General features: G+C 47.4%; 1 long non-coding RNA gene across 3 annotated transcripts in view; it reads right to left on the bottom strand.

The window, feature by feature from the left end:
• The window catches only part of LOC106499388 (uncharacterized), a 73681-nt gene that overhangs the window by 31447 nt on the left and 24037 nt on the right, over nucleotides 1-18197 (bottom strand). Inside the window, exon 1 of one of the 3 annotated variants that reach the window (XR_001295164.2) lies at nucleotides 4866-5056. The exons of 1 other annotated variant lie outside the window; for it this stretch is intronic. This is a non-coding gene — a long non-coding RNA (uncharacterized lncRNA). Of the gene's footprint in view, nucleotides 1-3713; nucleotides 3927-4865; nucleotides 5057-18197 lie in introns of those variants that run through there. One more of the 3 variants, XR_010886099.1, reaches the window with a different exon arrangement.

Raw genomic sequence — 18197 nt, 5'->3', positions numbered from 1 at the left:
GTCCCTAGGAATGCCGTAATCCTACATTCAAGACCCTTGCTTTGCTATGGGCTTTCCTGCATGACCTTAGGCAGGTCACATAGGCTAAATCCAAACTGTAGGATACATGGGGTCTTCTCACCTCCCTGGTCCACACACACATCCCTGTGGTGTCCTGACTGCATGCTACAAGACCAAGGAACACGTGGTTCCTTTTCCCCATTCCCCGTTTCTACCGGACAGTGAGGGGACCGAGACTGCAAGCCAGACCTGTCCTGCCATACAGACTGCTGTAATCCCTCTGCTTCTCAGCTGTCTTTCTGAAAACAGGGATGTGAATCCTCTTCCTATTTCACAGGCATACTGAGAAGACACACACCAGAGACCGCAAGGCTCTCAGATACTGCAGTAATGAGACTGTGCTGATACCCAAGATCTGAGATCAATGCTGAAGTCCACAGGTGCTTTGTTTTATGCAGCTGGCTGATTATTTTTACCACTAAAGGACTCATCTGTATCTAATGAGACTCCTTCAGATCAGCCCGATTTTCTGCACTGATAAATCCCTTCCCTCTACACCCCCACAAGACATCCGTTGCTCTTGCCCTTATTTTCTGAGCACAGAAAAAGCAGGCAGCAGATTGAACACTTCCCTCATCCCAGAGCCTGTGCGGAGCAGCACTTGGCCAGTAAGAACAGAACAAGCTGATACCCAAGCAGCCACCAAGGAGATGAAAAGCGGATGAAGACACAGCCCCTGTGAGCTCCAAAACCCTGCAGAAAGGCATGGTGTCTGCGAAAGAGAGCAATTCTCAACAGAAAAGCCCCAGAGGCAGAGCCCAGGACCGTGAATTGTATTGGACGGGAACTAAAGTCAGACTTTGTGTCTCAGCCCTTTGCCGTTAGCGAGCAGCGTTACCGCACTCAAAGCTCCCCTCGGCCTCTGACTTCTGCTGCATTACAAAGGAAGTTACGGGGATAGAAGAATGTGCACTGGGGGAGAGCAAATAAACAGAGGTGTGCAAATCTGCTAAAAATAACCCAGCGAGCAGAGGAACTGAGGCTCTTGGAGGGAACACAGATACTCGCTTGTTCACCACTGTCTACCACAATCGAGGCCTTGTGTGAACAGGTGGGTGGCTTCTCTGGCAAATCCAAGCCAAAAAAAAAAAAAAAATCCCTTCTCAGCCATTGCTGTGGCCCGTCTGTTTTCATCTAGATTCTTGTCAGAGGTTGTCAAAACAAGAAAGAAAAATAAAGTTCCAGCAAGATTTTTGCTCTGTTTTTCCTGCTGCTTTTCAGGGCCTTGGTAATGCTGTTCCAGGCAGCCGTAAAACATCAGCAAGTTGGTGACGAAGAGCAGGGATGGCTGGGGAACGTGGCAGTCGGGTGGCAAAAAGCTGGAACAAGACACTTTGAACAATTCCCAGGCAAGGATCGCTCTGCAGAAAAGGACCTTGCAGAGTCCAGCAAGAATCGGACATGGGGCTGGGTTGTATCGCTCCATGTGTCTGGGGGCTTGAAACAAGCACCACAAGCATTAGTCAGCCACAGCCGTAGGAGGGGGCAAGGGGCAACCGAAAAGCACAGCAGCGGCACTGGAAAAGAGGGGGTTGTGTAAGACCAGTAAAGCGCATCTCATGCCAGCCACATGCATTGCAAACCAAAACCCCCTGGTAAGAAACCTGAGCACTCCATTGGTTTTTCCAGTTCCAGCCTCTCAGTTAAGCGCACATAAAGCTCTTAGGAAAGTCAGGAGTGATTTGTGCATGTCAAGAAATAGCCTTGCATTAAAATGTTCTGGTGACGTCTTCTGTTTCTTTGACTTCTCCAGTAATTTAAATGCTCCAAATCCAGATAACCCCAAGTCTCTCACAAAGCAGAATCTCAAAGCAAATATTTCTCTTGCCTTTTTTTTTTTTTTTTTTTTTTTTGGCCATGCTTCTCAGAAGTCTCCTTTCATCTCATTCAAGCCTGAAAATCACTGAAAGCATCTTCAAAGGGTAACTCTCCAGCGTTCAGCATGTTCCCCAATGCCGGAGAGCACACAAAGCAAACAGAAGCACAAGTTTTTCCATCTTTAACTTTCCATCATGCAGACTCAAGATCACACCCAGAGCAGCCGGTTTCCACTCATCCTGCTGCAGAGAGGGGACTGCTGATGGCACAACTGCCTGAAGCTTTCCTGATACCACCAAATCTTACAATACCATTAAGTCTTCAGGCAAAGGGGCAGAAGCACAAAGGGAGGGGGGCAGCGGGTCTCTCCCCCATCTTCTTCCCTAATCCTCAATGACCCTGTCCATACAGGTTTGCTGAGAGGCAGAAACCTGTGCCAGAGGGACTTTACCCCACAGGGGAGGGTGCTGCAGGAAGCAGCTGGGGAGCTGGGACTCCCCTGCCCTCCTGGAGGATCCCTCTGCACAATCCTCTTCCACTCGCTCTCCACTGGGGCACTTTGACTACAGGCATTACCTTTGCCGTGCTCCAGCACTTTGCTGGAGACAGGGACAGGACCATCTCCTGCATATCTACTCCCTCATTTCTGAGGCAGAGACATGATAGACAGGAGGAGCCCAGCTCCAAGAAGGCTGTGCAAGATGATGGAGCTCATTAGAAAGCACCGCATCACTAGACCAGGCCAAGTAGCACAGCACAGAGTCAGAGTGATAATGCGACACCAGAGCTATTAGTCACCCTAGAACCACTGTATGGGTGCATACCTATCACTAGTGGATGCCTAACCATACCTTTCTGCATAGTATTTCATGCCATTTCGTATCTGGACCACAGGGGAGATGGATCCCACGCTGTCAGCAGCAGCAGAAAACCCACCCAGGCTGGCCCACAGCCTGCCTCACTCACATCAAATACCCCAAGGTCGGCGCTGCCAAGGTCTGGGCCTCTTGCAGGGCTGTGTGTTGCACCATGGCCCAGCGCTGCTTTGAAAACAGTCCAGTGCCACCATGCACACGATCATCAGACTCACCCATCTTACCTACAGGAGGGGCTAGGAAGAGGGGGCTCTCCTTGCTCCAGCACACACTGCCGCCCACCCAGGAGCTATTTGGCTTTCTGTGCTGGGAGGACTGCAGGAACAACCACCTCCAGGCACCCAGGAGCCAGTCCAGTCTGCTCAGCACCCAATGGACAAGTGCCTGGGGACTCCTCCACTTGGTCCTGCAGAGGAAGCCAGTTGCATCAAAGGGTACTGAGAGATACTGCCACATGCACCATAGGATGCATCGGGGAGACAATGTCATGCTCTGTTATACCCTACCCCTAAAGTATGCACCCAGCACAAGGCAGTTTTGGGTCCACCCTCACAGTGCAGATGTGCCTAGTAAATGCAGTGCAGCTCCCCTGAGCCTTCCCATTCTTGGCCAAGAGAGCCAAACCCTGCAGTATCAGTCCAGCTGCTTTCTGCTTTGCTTCATGCAGCCTCAGCAAAAGTGCCTGATAAAGCATGCATGAGATAATCTGTGCTCGTGGCTTCCTCTGGGTCACTGGGACTCCTCCTAGACCCTGATCAAAGAGCCCCAGAGCTGTACTTCAGATCTGGCTGCTCCTCTGCTGCTTCGCACCTCAGCAGTACCAGCAGCAGGAGAAAATCATGGCCTGTGCCAGGCTGATACTAACTGTAAAAACAGTCTTCAAACTGCCTAGATGTAAGAAAGTCTTTGAAGGGAATAAATAACTAACATCATTCATAGAGACATATTTGACCACATTACCTCATCTCAGCAACAAAATATCTAGCTCACAGCTGGTCCTCCTGATTTCTTCCTCTTGCAAAACTGCATCCAGCTCCCCCTTAGACTGATTTATTAGCCTGTTCAACCGGTGATGTCCTTGGCCATTTGTTCTCTATTTTAGATGAAGAAAATCAGCCTACAATTGTTGTGCACCACTCAACCTCTTTTTTTTTCCCTTGCTTAAGACACCTGGTTACAGCAATTTGATTTCATAAGTGCTACAGCGTAATGCTTCAGAGTCAGAACACTCCAGCGACTCCAGCAGCCACTTTTTTTTTTTTTTTTTTTGCAATGCTGTGTGCAAGTCAGATCAGAAGCTGGCCTTGTACAGCTAGTTATATAGTTTCCAGGCACTTGGCCTCCACATTTTGCAAAATTAAAGCTCAGATCTGGGGAACGGCATCCCGTGCAGGCTTTCTGAAGAACAAAACAAGGCAGCAAAGAGAAAGGATGGAATAACAGGTCTTTCTCAACTCAGCAGCTGCCGGCTGGATTTTTAAGTTTTCCACCAATGCAGGAAATAGTGTTGTGAAGGTTCAAGGTAAGGAGGATACAAAAGTCAATCTTTCCTATCTTTTGTCATTAACTGGTCCAACTTTGCTGCCCTTAGGCACAGCAAGGAGCGCTCTAGGAAAAGAAGTCCCCTCCCATGACGCGCTGCATGACCTGCAAGGTGCCGCAGGAGACCGCCTGCCAGAAGCTGTCTTACCATGAGGGCTACTGTGAACTGGTCCCTTGGATAATTGGGGATTAGTGTCGCATGGCAGCATCCCACAAGAACTGGCGGACTGAGAGCACTGGTGCACCCCTCGGCTTTGAGGAGTAGCCCAGCACAGCTACTGCTCTGCGTGCCCCGCAGACAAGGCCTGTCTATAGAAACCCCTAAAAATCCTGAGTTTTGACAGTGGAAAGCTGAGGTTGGCAACTGGGATTGCTCTTAGCTGCACCTCACAAAATAGAGACAGCATTAACATAGGATTTAAATCTATCGTCAGCTACAGTGGTTAGAGCTCCTAGAACTTCTTGTATCCTCCATTGAATCCATCTACAGCTTCAACAGTGCTGCAAGTTACATGTCAAGCTGGACCCACTCCTGCCAGAGACACTGCAGAGAGGTAATTCTGTGCTTACGCTGGGTAGCAGAGGGACCACATGCCATGGTCCAAACAGAGTTTCATCTGTTAGCTTCAGGCTAGGACTGTTGCAGACAAGACAGAAACCTGGCTCACTAACTTGGATAGTTTCTTCACTCAAATAAGGTGTTTGGAAGAAAAAAAAGAAAAAAAAAAGAAAAAAGCAACTTAGCTTAAAAATCAAGCATCTTAAATAAGTTGAAGTTCTTCTTATATGCCCTCTGATATTTAGCCCATAGGGTGAGGATGACTCTCAGTTTCAGAGTTTACTCTGCAACTCCAGTAGGTAAAACAATTTTCATATGCAACTTCTTAAGCCAGCACTCAGATCCGCCCCCCCCGCTTCGAGGAGAGGGGGCTTTAAGGAAACCAGAGCTGCCAGACTCTGGATACGGACATGGAAGCAGACGAGGCCATCCTGGCACCACCGACAGGAGAAGCAAAGCAGACCAGTGACTAATAACACATCCAGCAAACAAAATCCAAAGTAAATCAGGTCAAAAGTACTACATTTTCGTCTTTTACTTAAAAAGCAAGACAGGAAATGTATAAAAGCTGACAGGATCATTAGGGATTTTATAAATGCTGCTTCCTGTGGTCCAGAAAGAGGAAAGGAGGAGGGCACAGGGCCAAATTATGTGCTAGAGTAGAAGCATACGACTCTGGTGCAAAGCAAGACATGTCAAAGTTAGTGGACCTGCATCCAGGAGAATGAGGTGATCCAGGAGCTGCTCTGCCGCCAGAATGGGGACATCGTGCCCGGCCTGAAGGGCTGCGGCAGGGTGGCATGCACCACAGGAGACGGCCCTTGGGTACCTGTGCAGGTGGTGAGTCAGCAGCCCTGGCCCCAACCCGAAGTCCAGTGAGGTCCCGGGAGGGGAGGGGAGGCTGGTTCTGTTTTCTTTTCTCCAAGGCTTTCTCTGTGCAAACGCAGCCTCCTACCGACATCAGAACCTTCCGCTGAGCCAACAAAGTTAAACAGCGAGTTTGGCACTTTGCTTCGGCGTCCGTTGCCCTGCTCCGAGTCACACGCCGTGAATTTGGGGAGAGCAGGGCTAGGAGGGAGGCAGACTCCTGTTTGTCTTGGAAAGCTGCAGGCGAGCCCCACTCGCAGCATCGCTCAACACATCCCACTCTTCCTTTTGCTTCCACCCGGTGTGGCAGGCAGCAAGCCCAACACACCGCTCACTGCTTTGAAAGCTTTGTACCTTTAGTACCCCTATGCCAACATGCTTAGCAAAACAAAATGAATGGGGGAGAGCATATAGATTTATTTAAAAAGAAGGAAAAGAGCAACTATGTGAAGCTGAAGAAATGAGTAGTCATGAGTCAGTGTAGATTTACCAGTGTGGGGCAGGAGGAGGGCTCCCATGGGACATGTTTGGAGATCAGGAGCCAACTCAAGCCTCTCAAGCGAGATGGTCATGGGAGCTCCTTATCTGCAAATCCCAAGCAGGTACTTCCCAACCAGTTCAGCACTGTCGAGACAAGGAGCTCCTGGGCACACCAGGTGCAAACTTTCAGTTGGAAAGGGACTTAAGTGTTGAATACTGAGCACCAACACACAAGCAGTGTCTCTAGGGTGAGGTGGCAACAGAGCGGGGGCTTTCGGTGTCTAAATTTTGGACTAGAATATCTCAGTCCTACCTCAGTCCCTTTGTAAGTGCAACCAAGAGCAATTAAAGCTTCAAGTGAAGACAGAGCGGGTGAGGTGCGTGTGCATATCTTGGCCCGAATCACAGCCGATGGCCTGATTTAGCAATAAGTCATGCACGGCACCTTGTAGTGGCCCTCCGGACCCAGGTGTATTTGGCCGCCTGTTAGGACAGATGGAGATGAGATTATGCCAGAGGAGCTGCTGGCTGCGACTCTGATGCAGCTCAGAAACAAATGCAGATAAATTCACAGCGCGCAGCAGAGCTGAAGCTCTCGGTGGAGTGTTTAGATTGTTCGGCAGCCAAAGCAAATACATTTGCACTGCAGGTTATAGAAGGCTGTTAAACCAGCCGTGCAACCAATTCCTCTGAGCCAAAAATTAACTTCTTTCTCTATACTGGAGCCTAACACCTACAGTGTCCCTGTTAAAGTTCACCGGTTCTCATGCTGCCCTTAAAGGATGCACATTATAAATAAAAACAATTAATATTTTAAGCAGCAGCACTCTCTGGATTTAGTGCAACATTTCCCCCCCCCCTTTTTTCCCCCAATTTTTAAATCATTAGCCCTTTTCTACTTATGATTGAGTCCAGTCTTGCCCACAACAAAGGGGAGAACAGTAAGGATTCTCCCCTACGTCTCTGACACTTGAGCAAAGCCTTATACGTGACTAAAGCAGAAGACAAGGGCTGGAATAAGGAGTAGAAGTGGTCTCTGTTTTTTATTTAGGGCATTATCCTGCAAGCACTTACTGCTCAGCACCGCACTTGCTCGCCCAAGGAGTTCCTTTGAGGTCTCATCTCCTGAAGACTGTTGAGGCTCATGACCTGCACCAATTTACTGAACAGTAAGATTCAAACCCCCTCCACCCTCTTCTTGGCTTTACAGGAGTTGCAGGCGTTTGGGGATGGTTGCACCAAAACAGAACAGGGCCCATTTCATTGGTCATTCGCATTTGCGTGCACACGGTGCTGGCTGGAGCCGTTGCTCCAGCAGCCCTTGCTCTTCTTGCGTGGGTCTTTTGATGCCCTTTGGGTACTGCTCCAGCCATGTCCTGGCACCAGGGATGATGGAAAGACCTGCAGGTGTGATGCAGGTGGAAGGGACACAACCCCTGGGTGTCCTGTGTTCCCCCTGCACAGGGAGCAGGTGAGCTGCAGGTGCAGGGGACCAGGGGCCCTATGCTGCTCAGGATCGGAAGTCACTGCTGCTCTGCAGAGGTGCAAAGTGGCACAGCATGGCCTTAGGGTGGCAGCCTAGTAAAGCCACTTCCTAGGCACTGGCTAATTTAACAACAAGGCAGACTTGGAGAAATATTAATTACTGAGAAGCTATCTCATGAGGTTTTTGATCTTCAGCATGCTTTGGGACTAATGAGTCATGTTTAACTTGGGGCACCAAACTCTGGCCTAATTCCATCAGCAATAAGTTATTACTTTCAGTGCCTTAAGCCCCAGTCCAGAGCAACCCTCTACTAGCCTAGATGCTGTATGTAAAAATATGATTGCCTCCTTCTCTACAGCAGCTTGCACAAAACACTTGTAGCAGCTTCAACAAGCCCCACATCTACCAATGTAGAACGCATGTTGTGGGAGTGTTGTTTATGCGGACAAGCAGCTCTTACGCCACATGCTGTTTGCAACACCAGCCTATCTCATCGTGATCTTCACTTCTGTCAGCAAACAAGTCCTAAACACCACCTAGCATCCATGGAGCATCCTGCTTGCTGCCACAACATCTTCTTACACAGTTCCTTACGCAACGATCAGACAATCTGGATTACTCACTGACATATGATTTTCTTGAGATTTAAAGTTTATCAGAAATCAGGATTTCTGTGTCAAGACAGCAACACCCAGTATTACACTAGGTAGGCTTGCATTTATGAGGGTTAGAAAGTCTTCAGCCTTCAAGCCACAAACCAACCTTTAAGGGATTAAGAAAAATCTTTCCCCTAAGTATAGGTTACTCTGCCTTTGCTACAAAGAAGCTTCTTTCTTTTCCTCTGAAATATCCAGCCAGGCACTGTATGAGCAAGATGAACCATAGGTCTAGGGATTGTGCACTGCCCTGCTTAGAGGCTTGGGGGAGCTAACCATTAAAAAAATTAAAATAAAAGCAAAAAAGCACACGTTCGTTTCTGTTCCGCTTCACCAGCAGCATAAACACAGTGCAACTGCACTACAACAGTGCACTGTACACCCAAATTGTTTATGTGGTTGTTTATTACTGAGATTATAGTCATGCCTCAAGGCCTCATCTTTGATGTCTGAAACTTTGTGGGCAAAATTTTCTGGAGGAAAATAATGACTTCCAGTATTCCCCATCCACCCATAGGACTTGCCCAAGGTTGCACAGATGGGCAGTGGCAGAGCTGGGGAAAAGCACCTCTGGGTGGGGCAAGCCCAGAGACACTTGTCTGCATCTACTCTCTAGTTTCATTTTCACCAGCACTAGGGGCCAGATCTGGTGAAATCCATGATAAATTAGGCAGCTACTCCCTTTGTGGGGCCTTGACCCAAGTCCATTCATTAAAACATATAAAACAAACCAAAAGGCAACTTCATTGAAAGCAAACTGTTTGCTCTGCATCTCCAAGAAGGTGTGTAAATGGGGAATCAAAAAAATCCCAACAAACTGTCCAGTCAGCCAGAGAGAAAATAGTAGGAACATTTGCACAGCTAGAAGAGGACAGAGATGCCTTTGGTTACTGAACATGTTGTCACACAGAAGGAATAGGAGAGATTAACCAATATCAAAGACTGGATTTCTTCTGCAGATAGAACAAGAATTTAGAAGCAGCAACATACAACAAAAAAAAGTTATTACAGGTGAACAAACCCTCAAACGGACAAGGCTAAGGTCAGGAGGATATGCACATGCAATCCCCCAAAACAAAGGATGGGGGATGCCAAAACGGGAAACACTCCTGCAAGTTTGAGGGAGCCCCCAAAGGGCTGGATGAAGCCTGGTATCTCTGCGCTTTAACCAGCGCTGTGGACACAGCGCAACAACTTACAGAAGAGCAACTTGGACGCACGCTGCAGGGCAAGGAGGGAGATTTCACACCAGTTAGGAAAGGCTGCAAGGGGAACAGTGCCGAGGCAGAGTGAGCATAGTTTCTAAAAGCCACGTTATGCCAAGTAACTGATTGCATCTAATTGGAATATTTTAGGCAAATGAAAGCAAAAACGCTAGCAGGAATTTCAACGTGTATAGTGAGCAAGGAGAATAGCCTGTATTCCTTCTGAAGGGGTAGCAAAGGAAAGGCAGCCAAAAGCAGTTTTCCAAAACCAGCGCCAGACAAAATATACATTAGTCCCAGTTTTTGGCAGCAGGAGCTAGACTTTAAGGGCCTCAAAATAGGCCCAGAGATCCTTTCACCTTTCCAGAGGTCCCAGCCCAAGCTCTGTTTAATGCTGTCTAAAACTGGTGATCCAGCTGAATCCCTATTTACAACATGAACACATCACACGATTTACCATAGAAATGTGCCAGTTTTGCTGTCAGAAATCAAAGAAAGGAAAGACACAAGCCGTACTCAGGTTTAGTGGCTCACAAAGTTCCACATCAACATTTCCTTCAGTCCTCACTTGTTTGGGTGGGATCTAAAAAACAGAGAGAAGTTTGGTCAACAGCTTAAGGTTGCGCCTGGTTTCCACTTAAAACCAAATGATCTGCACCAAACCGATTCCAGATTTGCTCTGAGGATTTGCAGACTTTAAGGAATCAGCCAGGGAGTCTGTATGAAATTCAAGCCCGAGCCAAAATCCGGCAAGCGAAGCACGGCTCGCAGCTTCTAACGAAATGCTGTTGGTCTCCTTCAACCTCGCTCCATCCCCACCACCTCCAAGGGAGGTCTGTGGGCCGGAGGACAATGAACGTGGTCGAGTGTGGACGTGGCCGATCAGCTATGCCCAGCTCCAAGGCTGCCATTCACCAAGGTGCCACAGGATTTCTTTCTGCTGACTTCTTGGTACATCATACAAGCAGACAAGTGGGAAAGCAACTGAAGAACAAGGATGAAAGCAAAGCCCGACCAGATCCTGATGAGGGCCACATTGTCTACAGGACTCTCGCATGGCGAATCCACCCCCAGGAGCACTATCTTTGCAAGCGTGCAAAGTACATGAGCACAAAGGAGTTAGATGAGACAAGAAGTAAGGAATGAGGAGTAGGCATTTTTCTGAAGCATCTTGGTGATGTAGGGAATGAAAAGAAAATAAACAGCATGTTACACCACTTGAAAGCTATGCTGAATTTCTCCAAAGGCCATCCTAGATCCGGCTCAGTTTGTTGATATATTGCTTTTGAGGACTCGCAACAGCATTCCTGAAATAAGACCCTGTAAAGATACAACAGCACTATGACTCTTCTAAGATCAAGAGCAAGATATTAATACATAGCAGAAGCGTGTGAATTGAAGGGGCGGGGGGTGAACTTGCCTGCAAATAAACAAAAATATAACATTCTATTTTGAGGCACAAGTGTGAGCAGATTGCAGTGTTGGAGAGGACCCTGTCAGGCCCTTGGACATAGGCCAGCTCAATGCAAAAAAAAATTTAAAAAAATCAGAGCAAAGCTATCTAACAGTTTATACTCAGGACGCACAATGATTGCTGTCTCCACTGCTGTAACAGACAAGGCTAGGGAGCACTGCATGCATAAGAACAAGACAGTAATAGTACCACAAGAGGATCTAGCCAGACTTCACTTGCCGACACAAAAAATCTTTCCTTAGCAGGTGCTGCAAGCAGGCTGTCAGACCGCAGGGGCTCAGCTGAGGTGTCTGCTTGCAGAGCTAAGCAGGATCTGCAGCCCCAGAAGGACCCAACTGTGAATGAATACAGGGAAGGAGATTGAAAGTTTGCTCTTTTGTGACTTAAAATTCCCTGGATGACATTCCCACCTTCCCTGTGGAAATTCAGAGGACTGCAGAGTGAGCTGCGGCAAATTCCTGCAGACTCCACTGACACAGGGTTGGGATTTGGGAGGCAAGAGGCCTTGGAGTGATGCTGAGACAACCTTTGGCTTTGGGGGCAAAGAAAGCCAGAGAAGTTTAGCTTCTCACATGATTTGTCCCAGTAGGATAAAGTTTCCTCAATATTTGCCTACCCAGTAGCTGAAATGATGCTTCTTTTCTCTCATACACTGTCATACAACCAAGGGTGACAGGCAACAGGCTGCAGTCTGAGCTTCTACAAGAAAACAGATGTGATACCTACATGGACATTTTCTGCCTTTCTTGTTACAGTTGTTCAATCTTTGAGTGACTGTAAGAGTCCCGATATTTTATTTTAAAAATGCTCAAGACTTTGTGTACAAACGGGAAGCACTTTCTCAAGTTTAAGTTCATTGTGGGTCTTGGGACCCCGAAAAGGAAGCAAAGACTCGCTTCTGTCAGAGAATTTAATAAAGAGCACAGAAAGCAGGGCTTTTGCTGACAGACACTGTTTCTATAACCTCCAGACAGAGAGGACAGAGGGGATGGGGAAGATCAATAGACCTGGAGTGTGTGTATAAGTCAGCACATCTCTGATCATGTTTCCTCCAGGGACTGGATCTTATTTGGGGTTTTTTTGCTTTTAAAACCAGAAAAAAAAAGAATCCTGCTTGCCAGTCTGAAAAAATAAGTTAGCACATAAGTCTCCAGCTCTAACAAAAGAAAACCTGCATGTTCTTCCCCCATTTACATTGCTGTGAAACAGAGTGATTGATTTACAGTGCTGTGACTGAGAGTACAGATTTTCATTTCAAGTGTTTTCATCCAGATTAATGAAGTTTTCATGCTCTTTTGGTCAACACTTTACATTCACATCCCATATTTAAGTGAACGCAAAAACATTTCTAAAATGATGAGTAGGACTGTTATTTTTATAGCGAGGATTCCTAAGAAAATGAGTCATATGCAGCAGCACTGCCTAGTCATTTGTCCCATCCCTCTCCACCTCCCCTCTCATGTTGACTCTCAAGGCCCATTTCAACCACATTTAATAAAGGAAGAGCCATCAGAAGCACATTCGGCTCCTTTCGGTTCTGCAGTTTTTAGAGCCTCTCCAACACCCCAAATTGCAGCATGGACTCAGCCAACACCAGACATCAGAGAATTCAGCAGGAACCTTCTTGGCTGTATTGCTCCAGCTCTGAACCTCTTCTTCACATGTGTTTCCATGCCTACATATGGACATCAAGGGAAAGAAGGTTGTTAAAATAATCTAGGAACTGCCAAACTTGGTTTCTGCCACAGTTTGTCTGCTTTATCCTGTTCCTGAACAAGGAGCAGGCTCTAGAGTATACTCTAACGTGCTTTTTAGCATAGTGCCTTTGAGGAATTTGAGTTTATATTCCCCACCACCTTCATCCTATCCCCAAAAGTGAGTTTTTATATTTCTGTTCACACCATTTCCCAAATCCCACCATGAGCTTTTGGTGTCTGCAGGGTTTTGTGTGCCAGGAAGCAAGGCCAGTCTCGCAGGTGGGCTGCATTCCTGGAGCCTACCTCCGCGGGCCGCCTTATCTCTCGGGCAGTTGCCCCATGAGCAGCGCGGCTCCCTGATTACGGCATGGCTTAACGTGAAGAGGGTGTCAGGAGCTGCTCGTAGACAAGGTTTGTCCCTTACCAACAAAAGCCATTATTCACGCATAGCTTAAACACTGGACAGAGAGATGCCAGCCACAGATCCTCAGATCTGACATCTAACATCCCAAAGCCATTTATCACTCAGCACCCTTATCCTGGCTTCAAATACCTAAGTCACAAGGCAAACAACTTAGCGGTTCATTTTTCCATGCTTTTGTACGTTTCTGACCACCTTTCTCCTTCCGTCTATTCAGCAGCCTCAATTCACTCCCCCAGCGATCCCAGTCTCGGCTGCTCCATCAGCGCCACCACTGTTTACCCGCAATACCTCAGGCATCTGCCCCGTCCAAGCATGTTCATCCTCATTCCCCCATCAATTCCCTCACAAGTCAGCAGTGCCATCTGATTCACAACCTTTCTATGTCCCCCTGAGAGCAGAGACCCTAGCAAGCTGCTCAGACTGCCTTTGCATTTTAAACAGCTTTACCCAGAACTGGTCAGCTGAAAAGCGCCTATTTCTACAGAAAAGGAGATGACATCAGCCAGTGCAGGATAACCATGACAACCCTCCCCAGATCAGCAGGGCCACATGCTATTTGAATAAATAAGCAAAGTTTAGCTCTCAGCAACTTTCTGGGCAGGACCTCCAGTATTAATTGGCAGAGCAAGTGCATGTATGGGCACATGTGTTTGCACGTGTTTTACCTACACCCCTACCACTATTTTTTATGAATGAAAGTGTTTCTTAAGATCTGGAGAAGATGGTGCTACTGGAGGGAGGAAGTCTTTCCAAAATCGCATTTTGAATTTCAACCCAGCGCAGGGCTGGCATGCAGATAAGTGAAGATACCAGCCCCCAAAACCCTTGCGCAATTTGCTCTCCTCCAGACTCCCACCAGCATCAAGCAGTTGACAGTCTTGTCTAAGAAATGCACTTCAGGATTTGGCACAGGACAGGACTTCATGAATCAGGCTCCTTGCCTTTAATCAGCTGCTAAGAAAGCAGAGAAATGAAAATATTTCAAAGCTTGGATTGGATCCAAAACCACAACAAATCCATCTTCTAAACACCATCTTCATAGGTGAAAGGCTCCATACCTGATCAGTATTTTCTTGCTCGAAGTGGGCTGGAAACATTTTTAAACAGGCTGGTGTGCAGAATCAAGAGATAAATAGTACGTGCTGGATCCAGAGAGGTTAATTTTCCAGTGCTCCAGTTTTGAAGCGTGGTTGCAATCTGGAAAGCCCCACACTATTATTTTCTACACTGTTGCTTTCCAACATATAAACTCTTTATTAAAATAAATAAGTGTAGGAGGATTAGCCTTCTGGATCCAGAATCTCTTACTCCCCAATTCTTCATAACGGTGTATTTATAAAACACGTGTCCCATTTTGGGGCAATTTAAAGTTGCCTAGTACATAAATGCCTCATTAAAACAGCTGCTCACAATCTGTTAGGATAAATATTTTCCACCCCTTTCTGATCATCATGAAAGGAGGCCAGCACTAGAGCCACGGATCCAAGCAGCCTGTGCATTGGAGGTGTTCACAATCTACATTCACATGCATATTTTAGGCCTTGAGCCCACTATCCGTGGCTCATCTCCCATTGCTGGGAAAGGCGAGTTTGCACTGCTTGGGTCCTTCCAGATGGAGAAGGCTCAGAGAGACGAGGACAACTGGGAATTCAGCTGATTTTTTCGGGAACCCTCCTGAGCACTTCTGTGCAGTGGGAACTCACTGGTTATTGTCACACAGACACTTTAGTTCAGCATTAATGAGGCCTGGTGCTGGAAGGGAGCAGTCCCTTCCCCACCGTCTGCCCCTATCCACATGCTCCAGCTCCAACCTTGCACCAGCCCTACTGTTCATGCAGCCGTACAGTGAACTGGATCAGGAAACTAATCCAGCTGAAAACAAATTTTCACCCCCCTTTTCTTCTTTTCCCCTCTTATTGAAATATTTACAAGTTAAAAAATCACAGCTGATCACAATGAAAATCCTAAATATTAAGGATGCAGCCCCAGTTGCACAGCTCCAACACTAACAAACATTCCTGGTCTGAAAGCAGCAGGTTGAACATAACTAATGCAACACAGGATGAACGTCTCGTTGCCTGTAATCGACATCCTAATTTGAGACGCGTGGGACCACTTCAGGCCCCAAGGGGTCTAGCCAGGAGCAGAGAAGTCTCCTCCTCCCAACACAGCCCTGCCAGCACTGAACAAAGACTTGTTCACTGGCCCAAAAGAACTGTTTGACTTGGAAAAATTAATCATGCCCAGAAAGCCAGTCTCCTCAGGATCAGGAGGCCCCATTGCACCTTCATTAAACCACTGTCCTTCTGGAATAACTGCAACAAAGTCAGCAGGGTCACATCAGCTTCAGACTGTGACTGGGGACGAAACCTGAACCACAGTCTCAGATCATTAATCCTGTTATCTGGCTGCCTCCCTGCATCAATCCAGAGAGGAGGAAGCCTCTTTATCGCAGTGCTGTGCCTCATGATGAAATAATTCAACTGGATTAAATCAGCTCTCTGGGTGCATCAATCATGCTATTGTCCCCCCAGCAGGAAGTTTCCATCCTCAGCCTTTAGCCGCCTCTGCCCCGACCTATATTCCAAGGACTTCCTTGCACATTTTGCTCGTGTCTGTATTCTGCACTTACTTAAACATGCAGATGTGTCCTGTGAGCAAGAGCAATTAAAAAAGCTAATGAGCACTAATGTCAATAACTCTTAAAGGCATAAAGCATCTAAGAAATGCAGACAGTGATGCCTAGTGAAAGTTTCACCAGAAGCACCTCATAACTTGTTAAAAATATCACAAAATGTGGAGCCTTGGAGCTTTTGAAACTACCATTGAGCACCTGCCTGACTTGAAATCTCACCCAGGAACCCAGATCTTCAAAATCACTAGCTCCGAATAACCTTACAAGTCTTGGGCAGCAATCCACCTTGGCATATCCACCCCTAACGCCTGCAAAACAGCACTGTACCATCAGACCACCCCCACCCCGGCCAAGGCTATGAGCAAACATACAGTCCCTGTGACTATCCATTTGCAGTCTTTTCCCCCAGCTTGCACCTTGCAGGGGATGCTGCAAGGCTCTCACGGTTAACTCGGGAGAAGGATTGCGCTGCCTGCTCGGCAGCGGAGTTAGCAGTGGGGTAAAAGCAAGGGGGTGCACTTCTGCTGGGACTGCAGACGAGCATGGAGACCCTTGTATTGGACAGCGTTCACATTCTCCAAGAAGGAAATTTGTGCTCCTTCACAAAAGGAGCCCAGAACTACCAAGGAGGTTTATTCTCACTAACCCTCATCTGAACTCACGGCGATGAATTCATCACTCCTGTTTAGCTGGGCACAAAGGGATTCTGGGAGAGGGAAGCAAAGGTGATTCAAAAGGACCAGCCATTGGGTTACGTGGGGGTTGGAACTGCAGCGTGTGAACTTTACAGAAGCAAAATAAGACTTTCCATAGTGTTATTTACCCTCCTGATGCAGAGATAAACCATCACTTCCTTGCATTACCCTCTTCCAAGTGAGAGCAGTGAGAAACACAACAAAAAAGCATTCCCATTTAAATTCATGCTCTTTTTTTTTCTTCTTCTTCTTTCTCCCTCTCACAAATACATTTGCTTTGAGCCTCAGGTTAACAAAAACCACAAAGCCCCACTTAGCCAAAACCACAACATTTTCCTTGATTTGGGGTCAAAACTGACAAGTTCTGCCTGTTTTCCTCCTGCAACCATCAATCTCCTCAGGTTCACTCTAGGAGCACCTCAGTTAAACTGAAAAGTTCACAGACCTGGCACAAGTTTGGGATTTATTATTAAACCTGCCAGATTTCAGGTTTGATTTATGAGGCTTTCATAAAGGCCTGTTATCGAGTAGAGACAGGCTCTGCAGCGCATGCTGTGAGGAGTTCATAAAGCTAGAAACTTTGAAGCCAGAAGGGACCACTTCGATCTAGTCTGACCCCCTGTATGAACGCAGACTAGGCAGTCCCGCATCTACCCGCCAGGAACAAGACCATGTCTTTTAACAACAACTTTGTATTTTTTGTTTCTGCACCCCTCCAGAGTTTCAGGAGACCTGGAAAGGACCCAATAAAGCAAAGCAATAGGGGATGGACAGGACAGACCTCCTCGCCTGTCACTCCTCAGTTCACCTGTCACTTGACAGCTTTCAGTGGCGATGCTGGATGCTGCGAGAAGAGCAAGGGAACACAAAGCCGTTGATAACATTGGATTTGGGTCACCAACTGTCTCCCTCCAGCCTCTCCCCAGACAGAGCATTTCAGCTCTGTGCACCATCACAATGTTGCCTTTCTCAGCTGCGGATGCTCATTCAGCTCAGAAGGATCACGGCCTTTTTGCATTCAGCAATTCACATCTTTTCACGTGTCCCCCAACTAGACCCCTGAGTCATCACTAACACGCATGGACGGGGCAGGATTCCCACTGCGTTATGCCAGCCCCGCAAGCTGCCGGCTGCTCCTCCACAGCAGGGACCAGTCATGGCTGCCACCCACATGGGGCTGGATGCTGGAGAGCATCTCTGGGGAGCTTAGAGAGACCTAAATCAAACCACACACCATTTTCTTGCTAGGTTTTCACCAGGAAAACTGTTTGTGTGCTTCAAGATTTCCTTCTGTGATAACCAGAGTGGTCCCTTAGTTTGCCAATGCAACCTCTACTTTAAACCCAGCCGGGACCTTAAAACTCACTCTTTCTATGCATAGCTCCCCGGACAGACCTGATCTGGCATTGAGCACTACACGAAACATTAAAGCCAAGGCATTTACTTATCATACACCGGCACACCCCTAAAAACCAGGAAATGATGGGACAAGGTATGTCCAAAGGCTCCAGGCCAGCTGTGCTGGATGCTACAGAGGAAGGTGAAAACCCCCCCAGGACTTCTGCTAGTACGACCTGTACAGGAAACAAAATTTGGGACTGACTGACATAAACGGAGGTTTGTCTTTTGGGTTAACATGAGCCTCCAGAGCTTAGAGCAAGTGTGGACAGGAAACCATAAAAGCATGCTCCGGAAACACGGATTTTTTTTGTCTCTAAGCCATG

Source organism: Apteryx mantelli, chromosome 19 (assembly GCF_036417845.1).
Source record: "Apteryx mantelli isolate bAptMan1 chromosome 19, bAptMan1.hap1, whole genome shotgun sequence".
Taxonomy (NCBI): Eukaryota; Metazoa; Chordata; class Aves; order Apterygiformes; family Apterygidae; genus Apteryx; species Apteryx mantelli.
Note: the sequence above shows the minus strand (reverse complement) of the source record. Positions and strands in the feature narration are given on the sequence as shown.